Source organism: Podarcis muralis, chromosome 8 (genome assembly GCF_964188315.1).
Source record: "Podarcis muralis chromosome 8, rPodMur119.hap1.1, whole genome shotgun sequence".
Taxonomy (NCBI): Eukaryota; Metazoa; Chordata; class Lepidosauria; order Squamata; family Lacertidae; genus Podarcis; species Podarcis muralis.
In genome coordinates this window covers 10,163,553-10,178,340 of record NC_135662.1, presented here as the reverse complement: position 1 = coordinate 10,178,340, position 14,788 = coordinate 10,163,553, and the positions used below count along the sequence as shown (strand labels likewise).

General features: G+C 48.8%; 1 protein-coding gene and 1 long non-coding RNA gene across 4 annotated transcripts in view; one reads left to right on the top strand and one right to left on the bottom strand.

Moving 5' to 3' along the window:
- The window catches only part of ST3GAL1 (ST3 beta-galactoside alpha-2,3-sialyltransferase 1), a 115,580-nt gene extending 108,482 nt beyond the window's left edge, over positions 1-7,098 (bottom strand). The window contains exon 1 of one of the 3 annotated variants that reach the window (XM_077932726.1): positions 6,847-7,098. The gene's annotated coding sequence lies outside the window, so the exon portion shown is untranslated. Of the gene's footprint in view, positions 1-6,744; positions 6,762-6,846 lie in introns of those variants that run through there. The other 2 variants (XM_028736111.2, XM_028736112.2) reach the window with 2 other exon arrangements.
- Positions 7,099-7,521: 423 nt separating this feature from the next.
- On the top strand, positions 7,522-13,431 carry LOC144328662 (uncharacterized). Its single transcript, XR_013393848.1, has 2 exons — positions 7,522-9,946; positions 12,656-13,431. It is a non-coding gene; the product is annotated as an uncharacterized LOC144328662 (long non-coding RNA).
- The last annotated feature ends 1,357 nt before the right edge of the window (positions 13,432-14,788 follow it).

Genomic DNA, 14,788 nt, shown 5'->3' with positions numbered 1-14,788 from the left:
ACGGGAAGAGGGATGCTGATCGGCAGCCTAAACCTGAGAAGCCCCTTGATTAATTTATCAGTGGCTACGAACGCTGGAGAGACCATCTGTTCGGTGAGAGACCAGAGCCCAATCTGCCAGCGATTTCCAATCTTAATTGCCGAATTAAAAAGGGATTTAATAAGAAGGGAGAGCCGCTTCCTAAATCATCAGCTGAAACTTGCAGTTTCGGAGGAAAAGGATGGCTGTGCTTCAAAGGGGATGGGGACCTCCTTCCATGGTTAGTGCCGTTTACTTTGCCACTTCTACAGTCTCTGCACATGGGATGAGTTCCTCCACTTATCAGAGCTCGCCCGCCTGCCACTGTCTTTCAGGGAAACAGGCAAAAGCTATGCACAAACCCAGAAGAAGTGTGCCGATTTACTGACTGAAGCTGCCTTATACAGAAGTAAGACCATTGGTCCAGCTAGCTCGGTCCTGTCTATAGTGACTGGCAGGGTTTCAGGCAAGAGTCTTTCTCATTCCTATCAGGAGTTGCTGGGACTTGATCCTGGGATCTTCTGCACGCAGAGAGCATGCTGCAGCAACAGGCCCCAGCTGGACAGACTGGGCAGCAGTTGAGAAAAACTGCAGGTGCCCAGAGGGTGTCAAATAATAATATTATAATAATTTATTATCTGTACCCCGCCCATCTGGGTGGGTCTCCCCAGCCACTCTGGGCAGCTTCCAACAAAGATTAAAAATACCTCAAAAGGTCACACATTAAAAACTTCCCTGAACAGGGCTGCCTTCAGATGTCTTCTAAATGTCAGGTAGTTGTTTATCTCTTTGACATCTGGGGGGAGGGCGTTCCACAGGGCGGGAGCCACTACCAAGAAGGCCCTCTGACTGGTTCCCTGTAACTTGGCTTCTCACAGCGAGGGAACCGCCAGAAGGCCCTCAGAGCTGTACCTCAGTGTCTGGGCTGAACGATGGGGGTGGAGACGCTCCTTCAGGTATACTGGGCCGAGGCTGTTTAGGGCTTTAAAGGTCAGTACCAACCCACTTTGAATTGTGCTCGCGAACGTACTGGGAGCCAATGTAGGTCTTTCAAAGCAATCACACCCTCTTTGCATTCTCCACAATCCCAGGTGTGCAAGGCCTGGCTGCAGGACTGGAAAGGCACTCTGCACATGATCAGGAGATCAGGATGTTTTCCCACACAGGAAGCGTCAAGCAGCTTGTTTCAACCGAATGTCAAATCCTATCACTATAATTACATAGACCCTGTGTAAGAAGAGGATGTTAAAATCGTAGGGGGTCATTCAGTCCAACCCCCTGCAATGCAGGAATCTCAACTGAAGCAAGAATGACAGAGGACCACCCAACCTCTGCTTAAGAACCTCCAAGGGAGGAGAGTCCACCGTCTCCCAAGGGAGATGAACAGCTCTTACTGTCAGAAAACTCTTCCTGGTGCTTAGTCAGAATCTCCTTCCTTGTAACGTTACTGTCAGCAGGGCTGTGCCTACTTCTTATCCGGACAAATTCTTAGAACTAGCAGCAAGAAGTGAAACTAGGTAAGAGCAATGCTTTTGCATTGAAGGGCCTGTCTCAAAATTCATGCATGTGACAAGAGGAGGAGAACATCAAGTTTTCAGCTGCTCAGAATGATCTCCAGTATGAGATCTGCACTGGCCAGGAAACTGATCTTTTGTTTTACAAATATGCTGAATATCAGGTGTGAACAAGAGCTTAAACGGAGAATTGAAGATTTATATGTAAAATAAATAAGTAATAAATTCCTAGAAATGTGAATTGGAGAGCCCTAAGTTCAGAACTTCTCCATGAACTCACAAACAATACCAGTTCCACAGCTGCAATCCATTTGTTCTATATTAGTTTTATTCCCCCCTTACGACACTATACATTACAACAGTGCAGTGAAGTAGGTTAAACAGAGAGAGAATGACTGACGCAGTGAGCAATGATTTGAAGCTGGAGCTTCTCCAGTCCTAGTTCAGAGCTAACCATTAGACTATAGGGACTCTCCCATAACACTGACCAACTTTATTTGTTGCAAAGCGTACCAGGGCAACTTTTTTTTAGAATTTTCACATTGGTGTCTAGAGAATTATCATCGCAAGATCTTGATTCTCTCACCGCTGGACCGCAAATACACATATCCCAAGGTTAGGCAATACTGAACCACTAGTAGACTAGATTTCTTTTTAAACTACTCTATTTAGTAAGCATTCCCATCAGCTAACTGTTAAATACTCGAGCAGTAATTATGTCCAGGAGGATCCCTGTACAGCAGGTTTTCTAGTTACACTTATCCCCCTGCCTTAACAAAAAGTTAGGTTGGAGTTGGTTTTTTAAAAAATAAGATGATCATTTATTTATTTGAAAGCATCCCAGAGTGGCTTACAAACAAGGAATTAAAAACAAGACAGTCCCTGCCCTCGGGTTTCTGGTTTTAAAAAGAACACAACACACAAGGCAAAAGGGACAGGGAGGGCAGAGGAGCGAGAAGCGCTCAGGTACCATTTCTTAAAGATCAGGTCTTATTAAAACTTAGCAAGGCCGTTAGGTCCACTGCTAACATAAGGAGAATATTCCTGCCTGGTCATATTGGTGTTCCATGAAAATACAGACACATCTCTGATGTGCTATTCCTAACAAATAAATCTTGAATAACATTTCCCCCACTGGGCTAAGAAAACCTAAGTCTTTGTAGCAAGAAAAAAATGGGAGTGCCTACCCAATAGACACAGCTGTAACCTCTAAATGTGAATATATTATTTCAGGACAACACAGGATTCTCAAGTTAGTATTTGTGGAATTTTTTTAGAGTGTTGGGGCAGAACCACTCCTCACGGAAGCTGCACTTCGTGTCCTAACACACTTCCAATTTTTGTACCTCTTTTTAAAACTCTGTATATTTCCACTTGCAACAGTTATTGCTGGCTATGAGGGCATCAAGGAAAGAAAATGGGGTGAACATCTGATAGCAAAAGCTCCAGATACCAAATATCACTTTGTTCGGAACTTTCTTAGGGAGCACTCTGAAGATCTGCATCTGCCAGAAGATTCCCAGCTCAGCTGCAGATACGCTTGCTTTTATCTTGTAAATTGCTCATCCTGGCTATAAACTGAAACTGGTTGAGCCAACGCTGCTGTAAATAAAAAAAAAAGGGGGGGTCATGGATGGGGCAGGACCAGGCAGAAGGGACTTAAACTGGCTCTTACTCTGCTCAGCTCAATGTGACCAGGAAAAAGGGTACTGTAAGCCAAACACTTGTTTTCATAGAATCATAGAGTTGGAATAGACCACAAGGGCCATCGAGTCCAACCCCCTGCCAAGCAGGAAACACCATCAGAGCACTCCTGACATATGGTGGTCAAGCCTCTGCTTAAAGACCTCCAAAGAAGGAGACTCCACCACACTCCTTGGCAGCAAATTCCACTGTCGAACAGCTCTTACTGTCAGGAAGTTCTTCCTAATGTTTAGGTGGAATCTTCTTTCTTGTAGTTTGGATCCATTGCTCCGTGTCCGCTTCTCTGGAGCAGCAGAAAACAACCTTTCTCCCTCCTCTGCCTTGCTTTCCCTCTGACAGGCTTGGGCCAACTCAGCCAGCAGCCTTGGTCTTGAATGGGGTCTGGATGTGGCAGGGCTTTATGCAAGCTTAATTCATGCCATCTTCTTGCGTATTGGATTGCTCCCTTAGTGCCTGATCAGGACTAAAGGAGAGAATGTTGACAGCTGTTTTCTGCTGAGTCAGAGCACTGGTCCATCTAGTTCAGTACTGTTTACGCTGATTGTCAGAGGCTCTCCAGGGTTTCGGGCAGGGGGGCACTCCTGGACATGTCAGAGATTGACCATGGCACCTTCTGCATGCAAGAGGCATGATTGAGCTGAATGAATCCCTAACTGAGAACTCATCTCCGTCAGTAACTAAGACTACAAACCTAAACACATTTACTAGAGAATAAGCCCTGATGAACATAGTAGGACTTTGGGTTAGTCGGCGTGGTTCCATCCAGATGTTGTTGGATTCCAACCCCCAACAGCTCCTGTTAGGGTGGCCAATGAAGAGTCCACCACATCTGGAAGTCGACACACCCCTTGTCTGCAAGACAGCAATAATGCTTACCTACCCAATTAAGTTGCTGTAAAGACAACGTGCGTAATACGTGTGAATTACTTTGAACACCAACATTTATTTCTCTTATTTGGAATGATTTATATGCCACCATTCAACACTCCCAACTTACAAGAAAAAAAATATAAACAGATAAAAAATAAACAGCCAGCAAGAGCTTAAAGGAATTCTCTAAATGCCACGTACATTATTTGCAATCGCCAGTACATGGTCATCAAGAGAGAGAAATCTCACCATCCCATACATATGCATACAGAATTTTACTTGTATGCTGCATTACCACAGTTCAAACCATGCTCAAGGCAGCGAGCGACGTGAAAAAAATACACAGCTACAACATAGCATGACAAAAGCAGTCATACTGAAGCACTGAAGGAAAACCCCACTTTTTACAACCTTGATTGCAAGTTTATTGGGATAAACTGGTCAAAGCCAACATGAACAAGCGCTCCGTGCCTTCACGGGAGAAGCTGATGGAATGCAAACTGGTGTTGAGCCGCTGCAAATTTACACCGGATCCAAACTCTATTTGGCAGGGGAGGCTATAGGAGGCTAAGCCTGTGGCAGAGGGGAAACAAGGCCTTAAAGTGATGTTGGAGTCTCATCACCCTTCGTTTAGCCAGGACCAAGCTCTGCCTCAGATGAGAGAATTAAGGAAGCTTGCAGCACACCTGAGCCGGGAATCTCCCAGCTCAGTGGGAGATCTGCTGGACTCTAACCAGCTCATCCCTTCAGATCTTGCTGTAGGATGGCTCTCTTAAGGCTGCAATCCCACTTTAGTCATACTCCCGAGTAGACACATTGAAACGAACAGGCACAACTAGGTTCGAGCCACTAAAGGTGGCAACTGCAAGTATAATTCCGATGGTAACAAACCATGCACCACCAAATGGTTTTACCTACCACACATCAGATAAAGGTAAAGGGACCCCTGACCATTAGGTCCAGTTGTGGACAACTCTGGGGTTGTGGTGCTCATCTCGCTTTATTGGCCGAGGGAGCGGGCATACAGCTTCCGGGTCATGTGGCCAGCATGACTAAGCCGCTTCTGGCGAACCAGAGCAGCGCACAGAAACGCCGTTTACCTTCCCGCCGGAGCATTATCTATTTATCTACTTGCACTTTTTTTGAACTGCTAGGTTGGCAGGAGCAGGGACCGAGGAACGGGAGCTCACCCCATCATGGGGATTCGAACCGCCGACCTTCTGATCGGCAAGCCCTAGGCTCTGTGGTTTAACCCACAGCGCCACCACACATCCGGAGCAGAAGGTAAAGCCCAGGGACCAAAGGGCCATCTGAGGAGGTGAGGGGCTGGTTTCGAGGCAGGCTGAGACACAACTACTCATTTGTTATTATTATTTCAAAGTTGAGTACACGGTTCTCCTCCCCTCATCTCATCCTCACAACAACCCTGTGAGGCAGGTTAAGCTAACAGATGGTGACTAGCCCAAGGCCACGCAGTGAGTTTCATGACTGGGGGAGTGGGGTTCAAACCCAGATCTCCCAGGGCTTATCTCCCCGCTCCAGACCTATTTCTGCAGCCAGAGGCGGAGAACATAGCGCTGGAGTTGCAGAAAGTCTTCAAAGTAGAAACACGTGGCGGAGCTCGCTTCCTGCAACAAAAGGGTCGCTTCCACAAAACGGATCGCCTCGCCGCGTTTCCGCAGCCAGCGCGAAGTTAACTTCCTTTCCCCACCGCACCCTTTTCGGAAACCGGACGGGCGAAGTTTGCAACTCTGCGCCCCTCACCCCTTCTCCAAACCAACCCCTCTGGAGAAAGAGATCCCCGGCCCCTCGCTCCCTATCCAAGGGCAAGGATCTCCCCCTCTACACAGACACGCCTTGCGCACCCCGCTACTTTCTCTAGAAGTAAAACAGAAGGAGAGAGATAAGGAAAGGAAGGAAGGGGAGAGAAGACGCCGCTCGGACTCCGGGCTCGCCGGCCACCAGGCGGGGATGGCAAACAGCCAACCCCTTCCCCAAACCCCCTGAAGGGCTAAGCCGAGAGAGAGAGGGAGGCGGCAGACGGAGGCCGGACCCAAGAGAAGACTGGAAAGCGACTTGCTCGCCAACCCACCCACTCCTCGCGCGGCTGATGTTTTAAACCGAGAGGGAGAGAAAGAGGCGAGTGGGCAGCTCTAGGGGGACGAGACTGCCCGGCTGAGGCCGCAACTCCGCCGGGAAGAGTCGGCGTCTTCCTCCGACACCGCGCCCCGCATTTGCGCGCCGGGCGCGGAGGTCCTTTCTTGGGGGGTCGCGGAGTCTATGGAGCGCGCTTGTCCCGTTGGGCCGAGTCCGGAGAACGAAAAGGTCGCCTCTCCCCTTCCCGTTAGCCCTTTTTTGAGACATATACACACAGAGAGAAAGGCACACCCCTCTCTCGGCGAGCTGGGCCCCCACTTCCCGTCTCTCTTAAAAACCCAGGTTCATAGGAAGAGGTCTCCACTCCACTCCGCTACATCATGTCCCTGCTACGCCCCGGCCGCCGAGCAGCTTGACCCATTCCGGCTTGGAGATCTCCCCTCTCCAGAAACAGATCCCGCCTCAACCGGTGGACACAGCTCCCTTTAAGCCCGAAGATACAGACACACACCCGACCCCGTCGCCAATTCTACTCCTCTACCTTCGTCCCGCCGATGCGAGAGTCCCTTTCCCCGCCTCTCCCCCTTTCTCGGCGGATCCGGGAAGGAGAGATCCCTGGCGCGCAATGCCGCCGGGCACTCACCGCGTCCGGAGAGGCTGCTGGCGCCGCCGCCGCTGCTGCTGCTTCCCGGCAGCTCTCATCGCCTTTGCACGCCGCCTTCTCCTCCTGCTCCTCCTTTGTCCTTCCAAAGTACCCGCCGCCGCCGAGCCACGACGGAGGCACCTCCCCAATCCTAGACAAGGAGGGGGATCCTCTTGCTCTGCTCTGCTCTCCTCCCCTCGCTCTCGTTCCCCGGGCGGCCGCAGCAACAATGCACTCTCCAAGAGCTGCCTCGGCTTCTTCCTTCCTCCCTTCCTAATATAGCGCTCCCTCCCCGAGAAAGCCACGTGGATGGGAGAGGGAGGCAGACAGACGTCGAGAGAGCGAGCGCGCAAAAACGCACAGGCGAGGGGCGCAGCGCAGGCTCCTCCTCGCTCGCAGGCAGCGACCGAGAGAGAAGGACAGCGGGAGGGCGCGTGTGTGTGTGTGTGTCGGTGCTTTTAAAACATCGACCGAGCAGAGCCCTCGGCTGATCTGGCAGGAGAGAGAGAGAGAATGTGGAACGAGTTAAAGGGAGCTTTACGCCAGGCAGAAATAAATACGGCCCATGTGGGACTCAGCAGGTTTCTGGCACGTGTGAGAGGGGAGGGTTCCCGGGCCCGGTTTAATTTATTCCTCGGCCATGTGTGGCGAGCGAAGGGTGGAGTTACAAGTTGCTCTCTCCCTCTCTCTCCCCCCCCCCCCACCCCGGCCTTCTAAAACTAGCAGCTGGATGATAATCCAGTCCTCAAGAGAGCGAGAGTCCAGCTTGCCAAAGTTCCCGTCTGGCAGCGCCGGCGCAACAGCCGTCTTGTTTCCAAAGCAGCCCCGCAGAAGCCCCTAGTCGGTTTTCGCAAAGGCTGAAAACAGTGGGTTGTGCCCCGCGCGAGGGCAAGAGAGACTTCTCCCTCCTTCGCCTCGGGCGATTTTAGTCGGGTGCCAGATCCCCCTGGGATCCCCCTCCTTGGTGGAGTCTCAATACGGCAAGGAGCGCCGAGTTGGGGGGAAGAGGATTCCCCGGGAAAGTCGTGGCAATGCCCAATTAAATTGATAAGAGCACCGCCGCTGCGCGTTGCAATGCCGATGTGCCGGCGTTGAGTGCTGTGCGGGAGAGAAGAGTTTTGAGAACAGAAAAAAGATGCAGAGAGAAAAAAGGTGGAGTTGGAATTTTGCAGGCAGGAGGCTGGGGAAGGCGAGAGCTTAGCAATGAGATGGGCGTGAGAGGTAATGGAGACCGTGCGAGAGCGACGGCTCAGAGCAGAGGACTGGGGGGGGGGAGCAGCTATTCCCCCCCCCCCCCAGTAAATACAAATTAATACAAATCTGAGGTTCTGACCTCCCTAACAAAAATCCTGGCTACGCCTATGACACAGGATGTGGGTACGTGGAATATAGCAAGATGGATTTTCATATATAAATATTTGCACTCATTTTAATTCCATTCATGAATCACTTGCTATGAAACATCACCAAACGATCAACATTAACAATATATATCTATAAACAATAGAGAAACCACACCTGTTTCTCTAATCCTCCATCTACCTTCCCTGTATTTGATGGTCAGGCTGCTGAATCACTTCCCTGGTTTGTCAAAAGTGTGCTGCTATATTTTTAGTTGCTTGAGATTTTATGGTTCCAATATACGGTTTGTGTGTGTGTGGTAGTATTTGCTATCTCTTTGTAAACGGCTTAAGAGACTGGGCTTGTCTTAAACTGCATCTAAATAGGTCTGAAAAATAAATAAATAAATATGAAACTGTCGCCTATGTCACCTATAAAAAACCATTTCAGATCCAAAGAACGTACAGGCTGGGGCATGGAAATGGCTCAGCCGAGGACACGGAGTTTGGGTAGGTGGAATATAACAAGATGGATTTACACAGGGATGTTTGTATTTATTTTGTTTTATTCCATTCATGGAGCATCTCCAAGCAATTGACAGTAGCGTTGGTGCATATGTATATAGCTAATATATAAAACTGTCATATAAAAGCAGTTCAAATCCAGTGCAGGAGGAACGTGAAAAGAGGAATGGGGTCAAAAAGAGCAAAAGAAAGTGTGAGAAAGATTGAAAGTGCATGTGAGAGAGAAAGAGGGGAGAAGGAAAAGGGAGTTTGAGAGTGGCAGGCAAAGGCAGAGCAGAGATAGAGAACTGATGGAGAGCAAGACTATTGTCATCATTCAATGCTGCTACCTGTGTGGGCAAATGCGAATACCTGTTTGGAAATAAAAGGCATTCACCTACATGTGCAACTTCTTCCCCAAGGATCTGAAGATTGCCTCGCCCTGTCCTTTGCTGCCAACATTCCTGCCAGACATTCAGCTCTTAAAGGCACAGGGGCCCTGGCAGCAAGAGACAGGTGGCTGCCATGGGCGTTAAACTCACAAAAACTGGAGGCTTAAAGGGGAGAGGAAGTATGCGAGTATCTGCGTCTCTCTGTCTGTCTCCGTCCATAGACATCAAAACAGGATAGGGGATTAGTCTGGTGAAGAGAAGCAATTCCCCCTCTCTCCTCCCTATTACATAGATCATAAAAGAGTATATTGCCATGAATAAACCAGCTCGTCTATTATTTATTGATTACCCAAAGGCTTTTCACAGTGTCGGCAGGTGTAAAAATCTCTTGTCGTGTTTTAATGGAGATGGCCTTTCTGCTCTGTCTTATTTGATTCACAGCTCTGATTGAAAAAGCCAGAGGGATATTCCTTCACCCCCCACCACTCCACTCTGTCCATCCCTCTCCATCCTTCCTAGCTCCCCAATCCTTTCTATTATTATAAGTATGTGTGTTCTCTCCATTCTTCAGGAAATCAGCCCTGAGTGCTCACTGGAAGGACAGATCCTGAAGCTGAGGCTCCAAGACTTTGGCCACCTCATGAGAAGAGAAGATTCCCTGGAAAAGACCCTGATGTTAGGAAAGATGGAGGGCACAAGGAGAAGGGGACGACAGAGGATGAGATGGTTGGACAGTGTTCTTGAAGCTACCAGCATGAGTTTGACCAAACTGCGGGAGGCAGTGGAAGACAGGAGTGCCTGGCGTGCTCTGGTCCATGGGGTCACAAGGAGTCGGACACGACTAAACGGCTAAACAACAACAATGTGTGTTCTACCCTACCTGTGTGGAATTTAGCTTTATCTGGTTGTAAAGAGCTTTGAGTTGTCCCAGACAAGATAAAGCAAATAACAAATTCATAAATAATAATAATGCCTCCACTTGCACAATAACCTTGTGAGGTAGATCAGGTTGGGAAACAGGGAATGATCCAAGATCAACCCAACAAACTTCCTTCTCTAGGTTCCCTCCATGCTGTTTGTTTAAGTCTCTGCAAACCACTCTAATAGAGCCTCTTCTCTGAGTAGACCTTGATTTGGCAAGAACCTGGGTGAAAATCTGCCTTTGACAAGGAGCTAAACTACAGCTTTCCAGATGTTGTACTACAACTCCCATGAATCCAGCTTGGGCGATGAAGAGCGGGATATAATTTTTAGATGGAAATAAAAATAAATAGTTGCCTATTTCATCCTCTTGCTCCCATAAGCTCATCCACTTTTAAAGAAAATATTTCAAAGGTGACTTCCAAAAGACCAGAGATTCCTTCCATGTAACAAATGAATCATAGAATCATAGAGTTGGAAGAGACCACAAGGGCCATCGAGTCCAACCCCCTGCCAAGCAGGAAACACCATCAGAGCACTCCTGACATATGGTTGTCAAGCCTCTGCTTAAAGACCTCCAAAGAAGGAGACTCCACCACACTCCTTGGCAGCAAATTCCACTGTCGAACAGCTCTTACTGTCAGGAAGTTCTTCCTAATGTTTAGGTGGAATCTTCTTTCTTGTAGTTTGGATCCATTGCTCCGTGTCCGCTTCTCTGGAGCAGCAGAAAACAACCTTTCTCCCTCCTCTATATGACATCCTTTTATATATTTGAACATGGCTATCATATCACCCCTTAACCTCCTCTTCTCCAGGCTAAACATGCCCAGCTCCCTTAGCCGTTCCTCATAAGGCATCGTTTCCAGGCCTTTGACCATTTTGGTTGCCCTCCTCTGGACACATTCCAGTTTGTCAGTGTCCTTCTTGAACTGTGGTGCCCAGAACTGGACACAGTACTCCAGGTGAGGTCTGACCAGAGCAGAATACAGTGGCACTATTACTTCCCTTGATCTAGATGCTATACTCCTATTGATGCAGCCCAGAATTGCATTGGCTTTTTTAGCTGCCGCTAAAATGAACTCCCTCATTTCTCCCACTTTGCCTTACCTCTGTCCCTAGTGGAATGATTAATTATAGGTTTGAGGGGTCAGCCTGGATGATACCTGTGGATGGCTTCCAAACCTGCGATCCTGTGAGGTTAGAATCTACAAGTGGAAACACTGGTCAGTCTAGCTCCTTTGTTAAGTACCAGTTAAGTACCACTATTTACATGCCCAAAGAGGTGAACAGTGGGCCTTTCCCCACCTCAGCTGGCTGGATGCCATGTCATCCTATGATGGAAAACGGTGTCAAGGAGCTGTCAGGCAAGCACAGGTCATTGACAGGCTATCCTGGAAGGGCCTCCTTCTGGCGAAACAGATCACTCAGACCTCCTGCTCCAAGCAGCTCCCAGCTCATCCCTTCCCCAGATAGCTCTCCAGTGTCCCACCACCACGATCCGGGGTCTAACTCATCTTCTGTGCCATCCCTAGGGGACTCTAGGGCAGGCAGTACCCCCGCTCTTCCTCATTCAGCCAGTCCTCAACAACAGTAGGCCAATGATGGCTTTGCTTGTGATTATATGGGTGAATTTGGGCTGATGCTGGAAGCTGGAGACACAGCGTATGGTCTTGCTCTCTGCTGGAACCAAAACTGTGACTCAGGGGCTTCTCTGGGAACCTAATTGGAAAGCAAGCTCTGTTGGGGTGTTAATGCTGTGAACCCCTCTATCCTATGCTCAAACTGTATATATGTGTGCAAATAAAAAACACATACCCTAAAGACCTTTATTCCAAAGAAACCAAACCCTGTGTGCTGGGCCCAGGGGTAACCCAAGTAACGCAATCCAGGTCCTGTCCCAAATCCAAGGGTTCCGCGAGGAGTCAGTCCAACAGGGCCAAGGCAGGACACGAGGCAAGAAACCAGACAAGGTCAGGCACAGGATCTGGCATACAGCAATGTTGCTCCCGAAACCTGGGGCAGGGTCCGACAGCCTTTTATCTTTGTCGGGATAACGGTCAGTCCTGATCCCCCGGTGACTCACCTCCCTGTTTCGCCTGAAGGCGAGCACTCCATCTGCAAGTACTCAGGTCTCTCCTTCTCTCAGACCTGAGTCTCTGCAGCTCGGGAGACGTCGGTGGGTTACTAGACCTAGAGGCCGCCTCAGCCTCTCCTGACCCCACTGGTAGTAGAACAGCTGTAAGTGATGGTCCAGCTGAAGGCAACGAGGTAATTCCCGCATCTGGAGCCAGGGCAGGCTCAGGCCCCTGACTCGGCTCAGCTGGTGCTTGTTGCAAGGGAACCTGTGCAGACTGGGGCTCTTCAGGACCAGGCCCCAGACTTGGTTCAGCTGCCGCCTGAGGTAAAGGATCTGGTGCAGACTGAGACCCCTCTGGTTCCAAGTCCGAGCCCAAGTCCCAGGCCATCACACCCTGGGTAAGCACTAGCACCCCTGGATTTGCTTGGAGATTTGGTGTGCAGGCAGCAAATAAAGCAAAAAAGCAGGCACGTGATTTTGCTCAGATAAGTGATGCAGGGAACATAGAAAAGAACATGTTGTTGTGTGTACTTTTTGTGTGATACATACGCGTTGGCTGCCTTCTTTCTCTACAGGAGCAAGCATCAGACCGCCCTCCCCTGTTCTCTTTGGTGAGCTGTTCCAAGATAAGACGCTCTGTGTAGATAATGACCTGGATTTTTCCGCTCCTGTGACACGTCTTCCGAGGAACCTGGATTGGCAGGAGGCAAGCTGATCACCCTGGGAAAGGTCAGACCCCTCTGTGAATGGGACCAGCCAACGTCCAATCTGAAGTGTCACCACACCCTTGCAGAAATACGGACTTGGGTGCCTCTCAGGAAAAAGCACCAGGCAATTAAAAACACACAAATGCACACATTCACCATAGTTTTATCTTACAGTTAAAATGCAAATTCATATCTGTTGCAGCCTAATTCAAAGTAGGCACCAAATTAAAATATAACAGGATGAAATAGTCTATAGCACAGGGAACTATAGAATTCTTGGCAAACATGCCTGGTTGTTCCCTCTGCATGTGCTTCGAGGTGCAATTCCATAGCTGCTTGCACAGAAGCAAGCCCCATTTTGCTCCTCAGGACAAACTCCCAGTTGATTTAATGTTTATTGGGCCTCAGCTTTAGCATCACTGCCTTAGATCATAAGGTCAGTTAATGTACCGCAAGTCTACCCAGAAGTAAGTCCCGTTCCTAGTGGGCCAAAATATGGTCTGAAGGTACCTGTGGCCACCATCTTGTTGAAGCCCAGCAGGTCTGGATCTCCTGGGCACCTTGGGGTGTGTGGTGGAAGAAAGCAGAGGGTGGAGTATAAATGTATGGAAATGAATGAATAAAAATAAAATGTGTTAAATGAGGTTTATAGAGAACTGTATAGGGCCACACCCAAATCATCCATTTAAAGCCCATTTCTACCACTTGAGCAGTTGGGGCCTTCCAAACTAAATTTTGGGACGCAGGTGGCGCTGAGGGTTAAACCACAGAGCCTAGGACTTGCCGATCAGAAGGTCGGTTTGTTCGAATCCCTGCAACGGGGTGAGCTCCCGTTGCTCGGTCCCTGCTCCTGCCAACCTTGCAGTTCAAAAGCACGTCAAAGTGCAAGTAGATAAATAGGTACCACTCTGGCGGGAAGGTAAACAGCATTTTTCGTGCACTGCTCTGGTTCACCAGAAGTGGCTTAGTCATGCTGGCCACATGACCCGGAAGCTGTCTGTGGACAAACGCAGGCTCCCTTGGCCAGTAAAGTGAGATGAGCACCGCAACCCCCGAGTCGGTCACGACTGGACCTAATAGTCAGGGGTCCCTTTACCTTTACCTAAACTAAATTTTGGGAACCGTTTTGGGTTTTTTTGTCATATGTTAGTTCAGTGGCCCCTTTGGGGCTTCATGGGTTTATTCTTTTGATAACACGATGCAAAGGAGAGTTAAGGAGGATGGGCAGTGCAAATCCATCCATGCAGCCAGCAGCTCAGAATGGGTTAAAAACCAAATGTGACAAATATCATTACGAAAACAAACCATCTGCCTCCATGAACCTCTGAGCTTAGTTTTCTTTCGTTGTTGTTTTTTGTTTTAAATTACATTAGTGGACCCGGGTTGCTCTGCAACAGCGAGCCATTTTGCATTTTTGTTTAATATTTAAAATGTGAAGGTGCGTCACAGGCCTCATTCCCTCATTTTTTTATTTTCTATTTTGCTTAATAATCTCATTTTATAGCCATTCCCGAAACTAAGCCATCCTTGCTAAGAATCCAAAAAGCTCCACAAGACTGGAATTAGAAATGAATAATTTACATCTGTTCGCTCATGTAGAATTTCTTAAAACACATTTTGCCACTCATACGACAAACCTCCCTATTGCCCGCCCCCCCGCAACTGACTGGGGTCTTGTCATATGATACCTGTGAGAAAGGCTGAACATTGGAAACATATTTCTGCTTCTGGAGCCTGCGAGGTCTCTGGAGCTCTGAGGGGGGTTTATGATACACGAGCCCCCCTCTCCAATTCTCATGTGCAAGCAGCCAGCTCAGGGAACTGTGTGGACATTTGGAGACAAAGCTTTAAAGGCCTATTGTTCCACATTCAGTTCCTGGCTTCTCTGGCTAGATAGGCAGCACCAGGGAACAGTACTTGACAGTCCTGCCTATGCAAAGGCAGTGCATCCTGTTTCACCGCCTGAGGCAAAAGGGAAAGGTGCTGCCCCACGGCCTCCCT